This window comes from Lipotes vexillifer, unplaced genomic scaffold, assembly GCF_000442215.2.
Source record: "Lipotes vexillifer unplaced genomic scaffold, Lipotes_vexillifer_v1.1 scaffold824, whole genome shotgun sequence".
Classification (NCBI taxonomy): domain Eukaryota; kingdom Metazoa; phylum Chordata; class Mammalia; order Artiodactyla; family Lipotidae; genus Lipotes; species Lipotes vexillifer.
Genome location: NW_006772197.1, coordinates 85,898 through 101,698, shown reverse-complemented (window position 1 = coordinate 101,698; position 15,801 = coordinate 85,898). Strand labels below are relative to the sequence as shown.

Below are 15,801 nucleotides of genomic sequence, written 5' to 3'. Positions count from 1 at the left end.
GACCATAACTCCTAACTTTCCTAGGACAATCATGACTTAATGTAAATTTAACTCTATACTGAGATGATCTTTTAAATGGATGACTAAATGTGATGATATACATACATGTTATAAGACCTTGCAATTAATTTATAAATAAGGGTACAAATTCTTTGTCAGACCATACGTTCCAATTTTGAATTCAGAACAATACTTTCCCCATATGCTACGTGTCAATTTTAATTTGGCTCCCAAACAACCGCTAAGGGCTACTGCTGCCTTACCCACCCAGGATACCCAAATGACGTCAAGGCCTATTAGGTGAAGGGCACCAGGGTGAGACTTGAAACACAGGGCCCTGTTTAATCTTCACAACGACACTATGCTCTAAGTATTGATTTTGGTGATGATTGCACAACTCTGTGAATATACTAAAAAACTACTGAATTGTATGTACAGTTTAAATGGGTGAATTGGGTGATGTGTGAATTATATCTCAAAAAAGCTATTTTAAAAGTCAGCATGATAGGGCTTCCCTGGTGGCGCAGTGGTTAAGAATCCGCCTGTCAATGCTAAGGGACAGGGGTTCCAGCCCCGGTCTGGGAAGATCCCACATGCGGCAGAGCAACTAAGCTCGTGCACCACAACTACTGAGCCTGCGCTTTAGAGCCTGCGAGCCACAACCACTGAAGCCCGTCCGCTTAGAGCCCGTGCTCTGCAACAAGAGAAGCCTCTGCAATGAGAAGCCCACGCACCGCAATGAAGAGTAGCCCCAGCTCACCACAACTAAAGAAAGCCCGCGTGCAGCAACAAAGACCCAACGCAGCCAAAAATAAAATAAATAATTTTTTAAAAAAATTTAAAAGGCAGCGCTATATAAAATAGTAAATCTTAAGAAAGCTCACTATGTACACACACACCCCACTCACTCCTACTGCCCTGTACCTGTAACCATTCTGTTATCTTATATCCTTCCAAATTCAAATGTATTTTCCTTTTTTTTTTTTTTTTGGTACGCGGGCCTCTCACTGGCGGGGCCCCTCCCGTTGCAGAGCACAGGCTCCGGACGCACAGGCTCAGCGGCCATGGCTCACGCGCCCAGCCACTCCGCGGCATGTGGGATCTTCGCGGACCGGGGCACGAACCCGTGTGCCCTGCATCGGCAGGCGGACTCTCAACCACTGCGCCACCAGGGAAGCTCTAAAATGTATTTTCTTATCCCCTCTTCTACACCAGCATTCTTCTTTTCTTCTTTTTGGATCATCCTTCTTTCACTTAAAATATGCTTGGAGATCTTCGCATATCAGTACTTAGAGAAACCCTCATTTTTGTTTGTAGTTTAATAGCTTTCCCTTTTGTGAACATACCCATTTAATTAACCAGTTTCCCACTGATGCACACTTAAGGTTGTTTCCAATCATTTGCTATTGGCAACAATGATACAATGCTTGTGCCTTTTTTTTTTTTTTTTTTTTTTTTTTTTTTTTTTTTTTGCTGTGTTGGGTCTTCGTTTCTGTGCGAGGGCTTTCTCTAGTTGTGGCAAGCGGGGGCCACTCTTCATCGCGGTGCGTGGGCCTCTCACTATCGCGGCCTCTCTTGTTGCGGAGCACAGGCTCCAGACGCGCATGCTCAGTAGTTGTGGCTCACGGGCCTATTGCTCTGCGGCATGTGGGATCCTCCCAGACCAGGGCTCGAACCCGTGTCCCCTGCATTAGCAGGCAGATTCTCAACCACTGCGTCACCAGGGTGTGCCTTCTTTTTAACTTGGTTTTATCAGGTAACATTCTGCTCCTGGACTATCAGGAGACAGCACCAATAGCAGGAACCACTTCAGAGTTAGTTGGAACTGGGTCTGCCTCTAACCTCCTCTGCTAACTAGCTACTAGCTACATGCCTCTAGGAAAGTTACTTGTATTTTCCGAGCCTTAATTTCCTCACTTCATAAAGTGGGCAAAATTCCACCTACTTTATCAGTTTGCTTTTAGGGCTCAATAAGATAAGACTGGCTCCCACTGGCCAAACTTGGGACAATTTTTGTATCAAAAAGCATAAATATTGGGGGAGGGGAGGGAGAAGGTTGGTAATGGATTATAACACATTGCGGGGAAAAGAATCCAGGAATCCAAGTGATACTAAAAAATAAAATAAAAATACAAAAATAAAAGAGGAGGGGAGCTGAAAGCTAATCTATCAGAAAAATGCCAGGAAACAAATATAGAAAAAATTCACTGCCTAAATTTTTTTAAATAAAATAAATAAAATTTATTTATTTTATTTAAAAAAAAGAAAAATGTCATACTCTGACAAGTACAGGCTTCTGGTAACTGACTATACTGCTGAACTGAATGAATAAGCATTTTCAGAACTCTAATGGAAAACTGATGAATTCATAAAAGTTCTAACAAAAGATCAAGATGAAAAAAAATTAATTACATGGGACTGAGTGAACTGATGAGGATGATTATAATTTTTGTGACTTTCTGTTTGAATAAAAAAAAAATTCCACAAGGACTCAGAGGCAAAAAAAAAACAAATCAATTTTCACTGCAAAGTAAAGGAGCTGTTACAGTGGAGGATTACTGGACTGAATGTCAATATTATGACATAGTATGAGTGTGTTTCGTGTTTCGTAATTGCAATCATTGTTGCTTTTGTTGTGGTCATCCATTTACAAGCTTGGTGTCAGTTTATTCATCTCTTGTAAAAATAAAATACAGTGTGTGTGTGTGAAATAAAAAAAAGAAAAAAGAAAAATGTCAGGAAACAAATACAGAACGGAAGAGCAAATTAGAAAATCATCCTTTAATAGATGTTAATTAACCTAGGCCAGGATTATCAATAGATGTTTAAACCACTGAATGAAAGTTTTTGAGGAACAGGATATCCAAACAATCTCAAAGTATCACCCCACAATTTTATTAATTACAAAGAGAAAAGGGGGCTTCCCTGGTGGCGCAGTGGTTGAGAGTCCGCCTGCCGAAGCAGGGGACACGGGTTCGTGCCCCGGTCTGGGAAGATCCCACATGCCGCGGAGCAGCTGGGCCCGTGAGCCATGGCCGCTGAGCCTGCGCGTCCGGAGCCTGTGCTACGCAATGGGAGAGGCCACAACAGTGAGAGGCCCGCGTACAGCAAAAAAAAAAGAGAGAGAGAAAAGGGTTCCTTTACAATGCAGATATCAGGCAATGTCACCTCATCCAAAATACAAACCTGACGTCACCAGTGACATGACAAACTGACAGAATGTGTCACCTAATGTGATGCAAGGGGAGGGATGCAGCATCGCCTCCAGGGAATTCTTACCATGAATGTTTAATCTGAGTCTAAGAATGAGAAAACAATTAGACAAATCCAATCTACAGTCTACAAAGCAGCTTAGATCAAAATATCAATATTATGAAAGACAAAAAAGGCGGGGAAACTTTGCTACATTAAAAGAAACTAAAGAGACACGACTACATTGTGTAAGTAATCCTTATTAGATCCTGGGTCCCCCTCCCCGCAAAAGGTTATAAACGACATTGGAACAACTGGGGAAATCTGAAAAATATTATTGTTTCAATATAATGATATTGTGGTTACAGGGGAGAATGTCCTTGTTCTTTAGACATACATGCTCCCGTGCTTAGAGGTAAAGTGTTGTGGTGTCTGCAACTCACTTTCAAATGGTTTAGAAAAAAAAAAAGTATGTGTGTGAGTATGTGTGCATGTGTGTGTGAGTATGTGTGCGTGTCTGTGCGTAGAATGGTAAAGCAAACAAATCTAGATGAAGAGTGTAAGAGTGTTCACTGTAATACTTTTGCAATTTTTCTATATGTTTGAAAATTTTCAAAATAAGTTGGGGAAAAAAAAATCAAACCAAACATGTAAACCACCTGACACCCAGTAGGTGCTATGATTGTTCCCATGATGGCTTCAACTAACTCAATACATCTACAAAAAGCTCCTCCCCTGTGCCCACGGGTAAAATAAACCAAATCAAAGTAAACACCACCAGCCAGCCAGTCCTGCCTTCAGAATGCTTACACTTTTGATCAGATGGCAAGGCAAAAACAGGAAGCAGCTGGAGATGAAGTAAGGTTTCAGTTCCAGAAAATCTACCTGGGGCCTACAACTGCAAATTTTTTTTAAATTAGGTAACTTTAAAAAACAAAACAGAGCCAGTTACTTAACGTCACTAAGAATTGTTTCCTCATTTACACGGAAAAGTGGAGCTAAAATCTACCACCCAGGTTGACAGAATAAGACAGCATACATAATACACCTTTGTAAAGCATATATTATTGAAGACTCTCATTAAAAGCTATTAGTCTCCTAGAATAAAAGCAGAGAAGGAAAGCTCCTGGATGGTTCCACCTTTGTTTTCCTATCAGAACACCCAGCAGAAGAATTTGCATTTAGCTTATGCTCACAAATATTGGAAGAAGACGTAATAATAAGACATTATGAGACAGAATGCCTAAAGAAAGTCTTTTGGGTAACAGATGCCACTGGAATTAGAGGAAAGATTAATATGAGCTGGCCTAGCCAGAGACAGCAACACCTTAACAAAAGCACATATTTATGTGCACATAAATTTGCCAAAGCCCTATTACACACATTATCTCATCTGAGCCTCACAATAATCCCCATTTTGGAGATGAATAAACTGAGGCTTGAAAAGACAAATTACCCACCTAGCACACAACTCAAATTTGTGTTTGCTCAACCCAGCCACAGAAGAACGAAAATAACTGGCTAAAAGAATGGAAATAATTCACAGCTCAGCGATCCCAGGGTCTCTGTTGGGACAGTGAGTCACTGATGGCCACTCCTAAACTCAGACCTTTTTACAAAAAAAATGCCAAAAATCTGCCTTGGGATTGCTTCTATGGATATTCAGAAAGATGAAAAATCAGGCCTTTTTACCATGTGCTTCAGATATTAAAACAGTGGAGCTTAAATTCCCCTTTCTTGTGTGGTTATGTGACGGAGATGGAGAGGAAGTGAGCAGAAGAGGTTATTTTCACTTCAAGGTTGATGGTGTCCGCATTTTAGTGAAGTTAACCTTAACTCAAAGATAAAATTTTTCTGCAGAATTTTCTGGGGGAAAACTCTTGGCTGCTTTACTATTTCAGATCACTTTTTAAACATCCTGCTGTGTTGCAGACTGGGAAATATATTTTATTTCTCTCTTCCAGAGGTTTCCATGTTATTTACATATCAACCTTTACTACAGCCATCACAAAAACCATCAGGAACTCTTAATTCCATTTTTCCCCACTTTCTGTCCACACATCACAAATTCCTTCCCTTAGTAAGAGAGGGTAGCCCAAGTGGCTAATGGACTTGACAAATGGCAGTGTCAAAGACTGCGATAAGAATTTTTTTTAATACTTATTTTATTTATTTTGGCTGCACCAGTCTTCGTTTCGGCATGCGGGATCTAGTTCCCTGACCAGGGATCTAACCTGGGCCCCCTGCATTGGGATCTCGGAGTCCTACCCACTGGACCACCAAGGAAGTCCCTGCGATAAGAATTTAAATCAGGGGGCAATTAAAGGGAAACTGTCCGTGCCCTTTGACCCAGCATTTCTACCCCAGAAATGAATCCTACAGAAATATTCCCACAAGTTCATTACAAAAGGATGCATGTTCAAATGCTCACTGCAGCAGTGTCCAACAGCCACTGAAAAGGGCAAGTTAGAGGAACATGCAAATACATGGGGCAAATGCCTGAAATATATTAAGTAAAAGAGCAAGCAGAATACGTATTATAATAATATCATTAGCATATGTGTGGGACAAAATGACAGCCATACACATCAAAATCGCAACAGTTGACTATGGGGGCGGGGTGGAATCAAGGGAATTTTCCCTTTGTACAGTAGTTCGTTGTATATTTCTGTAATGAATTTTGCTTAATCTTACGTTATGTCTAGAATCAAAAAACTAATTTAAGATATATATTTATGTGCTCTTTCATGGCCTTTCCTCTTTGCGGTCAAATGCTCTACTCCTGAGTTATAGCCCCGCTTATCTTTGCTCTTCACTTTGGAAACAGCTAGCATTCTACCTGCATTACTACCTCTAGAAATAAAGGGTGCTGGCTGTAGAAGTTTGCACTCTTAGGGAATGACAGAATCCTGGTTAGAAAGGACAGAAAAGGTCACCTACAATATCTGCCAACAAATGGTATTCCAGCCCATAGGCTAATTAAATATGTGCTGTTATCAAGAAAATCACTATCTTCTGAAGCAGGCCTTGATGTCTTCTAGCTTTGCTGTGACATTCCTAAACATGACATTCAGGAACGGGCAACTGACCTGGACACCAATATCCACAATGTGGCCGGCTAAGCAGACAGAATCATTATCACATCCAAGAAAACTAACATTGTTACACTGTCATCTCCTATGCAGCTCCCATTCAAATTTCCCCAACTGTCCCCATAATGTCCTTTATAGCTTTTTTTTTTAAAGTCCAGCATCCGATCAAGGGTTGCATGTGGCATTTGGTTGTCACAGCACTTCAGTCTCTTTTAATCTAGATTAGTTCCCCCATTCATTTTGTTTTGTTTTGTTTCTCTTTCATGACATTGACATTTTCGAAGATCGCAGGCCAGCTGTTTTGCAGTATGTCCCACAATCTGGACTTGCCTGATTATTTCCTCATGATTAGATTTAGGTTAAACATTTCTGGCAAGAATTCTACCTTGGCGATGTTGTGTACTTCCCATTGCATCAAGTTGTCTAGTTACACTGAGTTATCTTTTTCTTCATTGTGTCACTGTGGGTACCAAGAAAGCATAAGCCAATAAATAAAATATGTAAAATAATAAATAATGTCAAAAACAGCTTCAATGAGCACCAGCTATTCCAGGCACAGAGCCAGACATTTCAAAATGTATTATCTCATTTAAACCTCACGACAACCATGCAAAGAAAGAGGTTCAAAGAGGTTAAGTCACTTGCCCAAGGACACACATGTAGTGATAGAAAAATGCACACATGCACATGTGAACTCACACACACACAAATGATCTCTGGGGTTCATGGTCTCCCTGAGGATCTTCCAGGGACAAGTTAAGAAGCCCTACCTTAGGGCTTCCCTGGTGGCACAGAGGTTGAGAGTCCGCCTGCCAATGCAGGGGACACGCGTCCGTGCCCCAGTCTGGGAAGATCCCACATGCCGCGGAGCCACTGGGCCCGTGAGCCATGGCTGCTGAGCCTGCGCGTCCGGAGCCTCTGCTCGGCAACGGGAGAGGCCACAATAGTGAGAGGCCCGTGTACCGCAAAAAAAGCCCTACCTTAAACTAATCTTGAGGAGTCCTACCTAGCTTTCAAGGGTTGAATTCCTGTGAAGAATAAACTGAAAATAAATTATCTGTGGTCCATACAAAATTCTTCCACACTTGGAAATGTTTGGAGATGGGCCACCTTTCCACCAGGGCCAAGAAAATAGGGCAATGGTTCCATAAATTATTTTAACATTCTGGTATTTGTTTGTCTTGTTTTTTACTATTCTGCAATAAAATGAAAAAAATAGAGAATTTTTCACAAAGCTAAATATATTTTTAATTTTAAAATTATGCTCTTTCTACAATTTTTGATATAAAATGTCCTTTATTTCATGAGATAAAGCAAAGGAGGGCATATTTTTTAAATATCTTTACTACAGAAAAATAACCATCGGCAACAACTCACCCAATTTTATCTTATTTTTTGTATTTTTACTTATCTATAAAATTCAAAAGTCTGAAACCCATTGATCTAGGGAATTCTATACAATCAAAATTATTTTTGAGAAACTAACTGGAATAAATGAAGTTCAGCCCAAAAAGAAACCAGATCTGAAATATTTCTGAAATTTCCCTTTAAGTCAACCAAAAAGCATTTCAGAAGCTTGGGTGTCCTCATTTTAATGCATTTGTTAAAACCATTTTACATGTTATATTTGCATTACTCATTGCCATCTTCCGATATGTTAATATTTCCTGCTTTTGAATGGGCCCTTATGACTTAGATTAGTTTATTCAGTCTACAAACATTCAGAGTCCCCAATTTGTGCAAGGCACTCTATTAGGTGCCTGGGAACCCAGACTGGTGAGTTTTTTCTTGCCTCCATGTCTCAGGTCAAAGGTCACCAACAACTTTGTGAACACTGCTCCTCCCCTGCCAAGGAAGCATGAAAGTCCCCCTTGGGGCTGTGCTCTCCTAGCACTGCCTACAAACCTCTCTGTGTGTGATTATATGTTTATGTTCTGCTCCCTCACCTGAGCAATTTTTCCAAAGAAAATACTATCTTATTCAATGCTGTATTCCTAGCACAGTGCACGTATACCTGGTGATCAGTATAAATTAGTGGAATAAATATATCTTATGATGAGGAAACTAAAGCTCACCAAAAAAATATGACATGTCCAAAATCATACAGCTAATAAATAAGTAGTACTCAGTCTTAGAAAGCCTCACCAGAGCTCTCTTCCATTCCACCATGCTGCATCCTACACACAGACAGGGTGAGTGAAAGATCTTAGATGTCTTCCTGAAACCTCAAACTCAATATGACCAAAAGTCCCTCCTCCTTGAAAAAACAAACAAAAATCTGGTCCCCAGCTAATGTTACCTTTCTCTTGTAAGCGGCATCTCCAGTGGCTCAAGGAAAAACTCAAGTCATCTCGACTCCCTCTTTTCCCTATACCCACATCCAATCAGTCTACAGTCTTAACACTTATACTCTTCAAACTTAGTGTCTCTCCAATCTCTTCCCTTCTGTCCTAGCCCCTGCCACCACCCTAGATCCAAGCCACCACCATCCCACACGTAGACTACAAAAATGACATGCTACCTCATCTCACGTTCACTTTGGCTAATTCTTTCCAGTCTCCTTCCCACTTAACAGCCACCGTGATGGTTTTACCATCATTCTACCTGCATATGTAATTCATCTAGCTAAGTAAAGCCATTCACTTAAGATAAAGACCAAATTCACCTGTGGCTCAGAAAACTGCCCGCTCTTTAGATTCTGTCCACCTCTCCAGCCTCATTCGTCTTCATTCTGGTCTCTCTCCCTTGCTCTGCCCCCATATATTAACCTTTTAAATCCTCATATTTATCACTTTCCTTTGTACTTTGAACATGCAGTTGCCCTTTGTCCCCATTCTCAGCACCTCCCATTGTCGTCCTAAATTACTTACACTCACTCTCCAAGTCTCTTGAAATGTCACTTCCTACAGGAAGCCTTCCCTGATTCTCCCAGACAAGGGAAGCACACCACATTAGGCACTTCTATCCCACCTTGTAGTACATCCCCCTTTGGCAGGAGCATTCATCACACCTGCAATTACTTCTCCAATGATTATCTCCCCTATTAGAACATAAGCTCCATGATGGCAGTGGAAGCGTCTCTTTTCACTGAGGTATCCAGTCCTTAGAATATAGTAGCTGCTCACCATATCTGCTGACAGAAGGACAGGCTGAGGCCATAACATCAGGCCAAGTAAACCAAGGGGAAAGGACTCTTATCCCTTTGCAAAGGATTTAAACTAAGGGAGAGGACTTCCCTGGTGGAGCAGTGGTTGAGAATCCGCCTGCCAATGCAGGGGACACAGGTTCAAGCCCTAGTCCGGGAAGATCCCACATACCGCAGAGCAACTAAGCCCATGCGCCACAACTACTGAGCCTGCACTCTAGAGCCCACGTGCCACAACTACTGAAGCCTGCGTGCCTAGAGCCCGGGCTCCACAACAAGAGAAGCCACTGCAATGAGAATACGTGCACCGCCACAAAGAGTCGCCCCCGCTCACCACAACTAGAGAAAGCCCGCGTGCAGCAACGAAGACCCAATGCAGCCAAAAATAAATAAATAAATGTTTAAATAAAATAAAATAAAATAAGCGAGAAAGGAATGCACAGTTTTTCAAGATCACAGGGATAGCAGTGATAGGGCCAAAACTAACCTTCCATTCTGCTCATTTCTCCTCCCTAAAACACTAAAAAGCCTGGGTAAGAGAGGGCACAGCTTAGAAGAACGGATGAAAAGATGGTGCGCGAGAGGTCCAAGATGACAGCTTCTGAATCTGCCTGTCACACTAATTGCCTCCACTTGGGCAGCAGTTAGACTTTTCATGCCTAGAGAAACAAACACAAACATAACCACTATCACATCCTTCTCCTTAATAGGAAGTTTATAAAATAACAAACTTCTTTCATCCACAAAGGAGAAGAAATAACAGGAGGAAAAGCTGTTGCTGCTCCAAGCACCTTAAGAAAAAAAAAAACCCAAATGGCTAGTTTGGCTACCTGGACCTGCTCCTCAGCAATCAACAGGGAAGGGAGGGGAAAAGATAGCCTTCCCACCACATACTAAAGCAGGGAAAGGAAAAAAAAAAGTATTAAATGAGGCAGAAGCCATTCAAAGTCTACTTATTCTTTGGGAATTATGAGAACATTTTGTGTAGAGCATTTAAAAACCTTGCTAATGCATTAGAAGCTCTTAATACAGGTACCAAGGAAAGGAAAAGTGGCATGAGCTCAACTGCAACAGTTAACTGTCCACGTGCTGCTGAGACCAAACTATGTCTGTCACAGAAGCCACAAACCAGGCCAAGGGGTCAGGTTCGTTGCTGTTCATCCTGCCAAGCACGAACTGCAAGAAAAAGAAAAGGCAAAGCCTCTTCAATGAGGACTCTGTAGAATAACTATTAGCACAGTCTCATTCACCCTGGAGTTTCTGGGTGAAGAAGAGAAGGGATGAGAGCGTATTCAGAGACTGGAAAGTGACTCAGAGAAAGAGATGTCATCTACTGGTGATAAGAGGGAGATTTTGAAACACAGAGGAAAAATGAGAATTGCAAATGGAGAGGCAGGGAAAGAAACTGGAAGAACTTCAAGAGACACAGAGGGGTGGGGAAAGGAAGGTACAGCGGGAGGGATGCTCAGCAAAGCAGACAGTAAGCAACAGAAAAACAGAGAGAGAAGCAAAACCAGGCAGTCCATCTTTTCCCAAATCCCAAAGCTGCTCATTGCATCCCAATAAATCACTCTACCACAAAGCCAATACAATGAATTGTCCTTTGCATCCAGTAACAAGCAGCATTTAACGAAGCATCGCCCAGCTGCAACTTTAGAGACCTAAGGGTCTGAATTAAAAATGTACAAAATTGGTTCAGCAACAGAAGACAACCAGTAATGACTTTCCCCCAATGCCTGCCTAGGCTATGAAAGGTTTAGCATTTTGAAGTTAAGCATAAAACACTCTGGCATTTCTCCTTTTGACATTCCAAGAGGGGGTGTGGTTGACCCCAGGTCCATTCATTTCCAAGGTTGTAGATCTCTCAGCTAAGACTGGCCCCATCTGTTCTGGAGTCAGCCAGCTGTTTATTTCAAAATAACATATTTATTGTACTAATCATCCTACTAACTCTTACAAGAAGAGAGCCAATATCATACGAGTCGAAATGCTCTCTGTCTTGTTAAACGTGTCAGTTTGTTTAAAAACCAAAACCCAAAAGCAAAAAAAACTCTACTATCCTCCTCGGTTTCCACCTCCAGGATCACTCTTCCATGCGTACCTTTCAGTAACGGCAAATGAAGGTTAATGGCGCTTCTAACTTTTCCTTTCCCTAATGCTTTAAAATGAACCGGAGGGTACCTAATGATCCCTTCTCCAAACCGTTATTTGTGACTGGTGACTGTGCCTCAGGAAACGGCAGCTCATTATGGTACCAATGTCAGTGGCAAGGAGCCTATTGCAATGTAATTTAAAACACTCACACAAGCACAAATCTGTCGGCTCCACTTCCACACAATCCTGAAATCCTGCAATTGGGAGAAGAAAAACACTTAACAAAAATGCTGCATCTAGAAGCCCAAGAGAACCTTCATCAGACACGTGAAATGTTTCTGACAGGCACGGAGTGCACCATTAAAGGACACTGTCACCTCAAATCAGCAGAAAAGGCGAGACAAACGACGTAGACACACATACACATAAAATAAAGCCCCACAAAACTTAACCTACTCAGAGAAGCACGCTCATCTTAAAAATGAAGTGTGTGCTCGCCCAAGTGACATGAAATGTTCCAAAGTAGTGCGACCACATTAAATCACTGTCTGCATTTCTCCCCACGCAACACCCCTTCCCACTCAAATCTCAGCACTCGGGCCGTGTGTGACAGGACTGCAGTCCCCCAACCTCTGCCTTCCTCTGATTTTCCAAGAGCACTTCCCAACGTCCTCCCCAGCCCAGCCCCCTCTCCCAGCCTCCAAAAAGGTTGAGGGGAGTTGCGACTAGAGAACTGGCAGGCATAGGTCCTCCGGCGGGGGAAGGTTGCTGGAGTTGTTCTTTGCTGTGACCCAAATTGCACAGAGCTTTTCGCTTAGCAGCGTTTGCGAGCACCTCTCCAGTCCTCCCGCCCCCATCTTCCCAAAAGAAAGCCTTGAGAACTAAGCGGGAGGAATAACTTGGTAAGAACCATTTGAATAAATCACTTCAACTCACCTGGTTTGGGATTTTTCTCCCCACCCCAGGCATAAACAGAAAGGATGTGCGAATGAGTCACGCACGCAAGGGAAGGTGTTGCGATGTCCTAAGTCCAAGGGCTGGAGTCAGTTCCTGCCCTGGTGCTGCTGCTACTCTTAGCTCAGCTGGAGCGAGCGGCAATCGCAAGCCTAGCAGCAGCAGGGGGGTGGATAGACCTTAGCACAATGAATGCAGTGAGGTTTTTGCAATGACATCATCCCTCTGTCCAAAAGGCCCCAATAGCCATGCTCAGGTGCGGTGCATTCTGGGAATTGTAGTCTCCTCAAGGGCTGGCGGGGCACCGAGGCTGTTGCCGGAACTACAATGCCCAAAATGCGCCAAGGTCGGACGCGCCCAGAGCGGGCAAAGGGAGCGAAGGGGACTCGGCCGCCATGTTAGGAGTGCTAGGATGTTTCTGCGGAGCTGGCTGAGGTTTTAGGGAACGCAGTAGCCGAGTGGTGGTGAAGAGGGGACGGTGAGGAGGAGGACAAGCCGGTCGGTTAGCCTGGGTTCCAAACCTGGGCACCGGGGGATGGAGGCGGCATCTGGGGACTGAGTAGGACGCATCCGGCTGCTGGCGGCAAGAGAGACCGAGTGGGCCTTGACCTCACGGTCTTGCAGGGGTTGCGGAGGCCCTCTACTCCTCTTGCTCCATTTTATAACTAAGGGATTGAGGGAGTCAGTTTACTCCTGGTCTCAGAGCATCATTGAGACCCGCTAACAGGATAGTCGGGGGGGTTGTGATTTTTTGGGGGTGCGGAGACCCCGGGTGGCGATTCTGTCGCCTTTGGTCGGAGAAGCTTTCACCTAACGGAGTTGGGCTCTCCCTCCCAAATTTATTTTTATCTTCTTGTCATTCATTTTTCAACCATCCTTACTCTTTCCTTTATCTTCTTGTCATTCATTTTTCAACCATCCTTTCTCTTTCCCAGGGTGTCGTACCCTCATTGGTTTTTCATACAGGAATTATTTGCAAAAGGTTCCAAAGAAATCGATGTTGGAAAGTAGCTAAGGTGGAAGGGAACGGTGCTTTGGCCCCGAAATAAAGAAAAGACAGGAAGAGTCCTACAAGAGTAACACACCCGGTTTAAAACGACATCTTCATACCTGCCAACGAAAGCAGGGAGATGTTGAAAGGGAATATTGATGATAGACCGATTGGCGGCTGGCTGTTGGTTCCGGAGTAACTGGGATTCTTGAATAAACCTAGAGTGTTATGCTAAAAATACTGCGGAGACGGGATCTTCAGTAGCATGGATCATGGACTTACTTTAAAAATACATTTAGCGTTTAATTTGTGGAATTCCATATATACGACCACTTTAGGAACTAATTTTCTCTTAAACTAGGTACAGCTGAAACCGAAGTCATTGTTCTTTAAGTTGTTTTGCCCAGTATTTCAAATGGACTGTGTTTTTTTCCCGATTGTGTTACTAAAACAATGCTGTGTGTTTGTTCTTTTTCAGGGTCTGTCTACACTATGAAAAGATGGGAAATTTCTTTCTTCCTGAGGGTGTCCGAAGGGCTAAAAATGCCGATATATTTGTGCTGTTTTTCTCCTTTCCTTTGGTGTATTATCCTGAAAAACCAAATTAACTGACACTTTGGGTCATTAGGGGTATGCACTTCACTTGTTAGGAGTTAAAATTATAGCTGATAAATGGATTATCGTATCAAGGAAAGACTAGGCAGAGTGATTATAAACGACAAAAGCGTGGTCCAAAAACATGTCTCAAATGTATGCAGATGATAACTACAAAAACAGTTTTATAAAGAATGATCTTATATATGTCATGTTTCTGGGAACAAGGCAGATGAGTGGCTTTGTTTCATTTTTAAACGAAGGTAGTATGTATTGGCCTCACTTATCCATGGATACAACAATGGGAAGAGCTTATGAAATTATTTGTTATTCAGAAATACCTTCTTTGCAAATAATGTTGGTAAGTATAGGAAAAGGTACAAAATGTTTACTGTTTTCTTTCTGATATCAGTATAACTAGACGTGTTTTAAGCATAATAGAGATGAAATAGACTGAACAGGTTTACATTTAGGTTTAGTTTCAAACTCTTACAAATTATTATTAGGGCTTGGTGATTCAGGGGTGGTGTTGTGTCTTATATGAACTTATGTTGTTCATTTTATAATACTTCTTTATGTAAGCAATAACCTCAATTTGAGTTACTATGGAAGACAAATGGCGGGGGGTTGGCAGGGAGGGACCCAGCAGATTTCACAAAAATACTGTATGTGAGAAATGAGACCTGTATAATGTAGTGATTTCTATAATTTGTCATGTGATTGGGTAGTTAGAAATTTTTCCAGCCTTATATCCAATGGACATCTAACCATAAAGAAATGAAACAAGTCTAGTTACTATCTCAAAAAACAACTCCATGACCCTTAACTTTTAGAAAAAAAAATTATGTACCCTGTGTAGAAATTTCATTTAAAAAATTAGTATTAGAGAAATTGATGAAGCCAGCTTCTGAAAGAATAACCTCAGTGTCCCAGAGGAAAAACTGGGTTAGAAAGCTGAAAAGTAGAATTAGGAATGCCTTAAGTAAATAAAGAAATCTACCTTCTTTTTCTGTCAAAAGGGAATTAGGACATTGATTTGTATTATAGTTATAGGTAGTTCATTAAAGAGTATTGAGTTAGTTGCTATTATATCAAGGGTTTTTTCAACAGGGTCAAGTGTCTGGAACACCTGTAGAACTCTAGAAATGTGTAGCTGTTGCCCACCATTCATCCAGCTGAATTATTGTCCAGGGTTGTAACCAGCTGCTGTGTATTTTTAAAACACTAGAGGTGAGTGCACAGGGGTGGGGTAGAGCAGCCTTCCACATCCCATATTTGTGGTTTTTTGTGGTGTGTCACACAAGTAATAACAAAGTTTTGGCAAGGATTTTAGGTTTATTACTAAATATATTCATAAATGAATTTTGAAGATGTGTAGATGACCTAGGGATCAATTTATGCATGGTGTGGAGGAGGGGAACATCAATTATAGCTTTAAGAATACCACAATATCCTGACTTCCTGGATATTTCTTTTTTTTTTTTTTTTTTTTTTTGCTGTACGCGGGCCTCTCACTGTTGTGAGCACAGGCTCCAGATGTGCAGGCTTAGTGGCCATGGCTCACGGGCCCAGCCGCTCCGCGGCATGTGGGATCTTCCTGGACCGGGGCACGAACCCACATCCCCTGTATCAGCAGACGGACTCTCAACCACTGCGCCACCAGGGAAGCCCTGGATATTTCTTAGAGTGAGGGTTTAGTCTAATACGAAGAAAGTCTGATCATAAGAGACACTTAACCA

The 15,801-nt window shown here is 42.1% G+C and overlaps 1 protein-coding gene across 2 annotated transcripts in view; it reads right to left on the bottom strand.

Annotated features, from left to right (window-relative positions):
- RAB30 (RAB30, member RAS oncogene family) overlaps positions 1-12,642 on the bottom strand; it is an 86,491-nt gene extending 73,849 nt beyond the window's left edge. The window contains exons 1-2 of one of the 2 annotated variants that reach the window (XM_007447359.1): positions 12,460-12,611; positions 10,026-10,027 (exon numbers count right to left, since the gene is read on the bottom strand). The gene's annotated coding sequence lies outside the window, so the exon portion shown is untranslated. Of the gene's footprint in view, positions 1-10,025; positions 10,028-12,459 lie in introns of both variants that reach the window. The other variant, XM_007447358.1, reaches the window with a different exon arrangement.
- Positions 12,643-15,801: the final 3,159 nt, after the last annotated feature.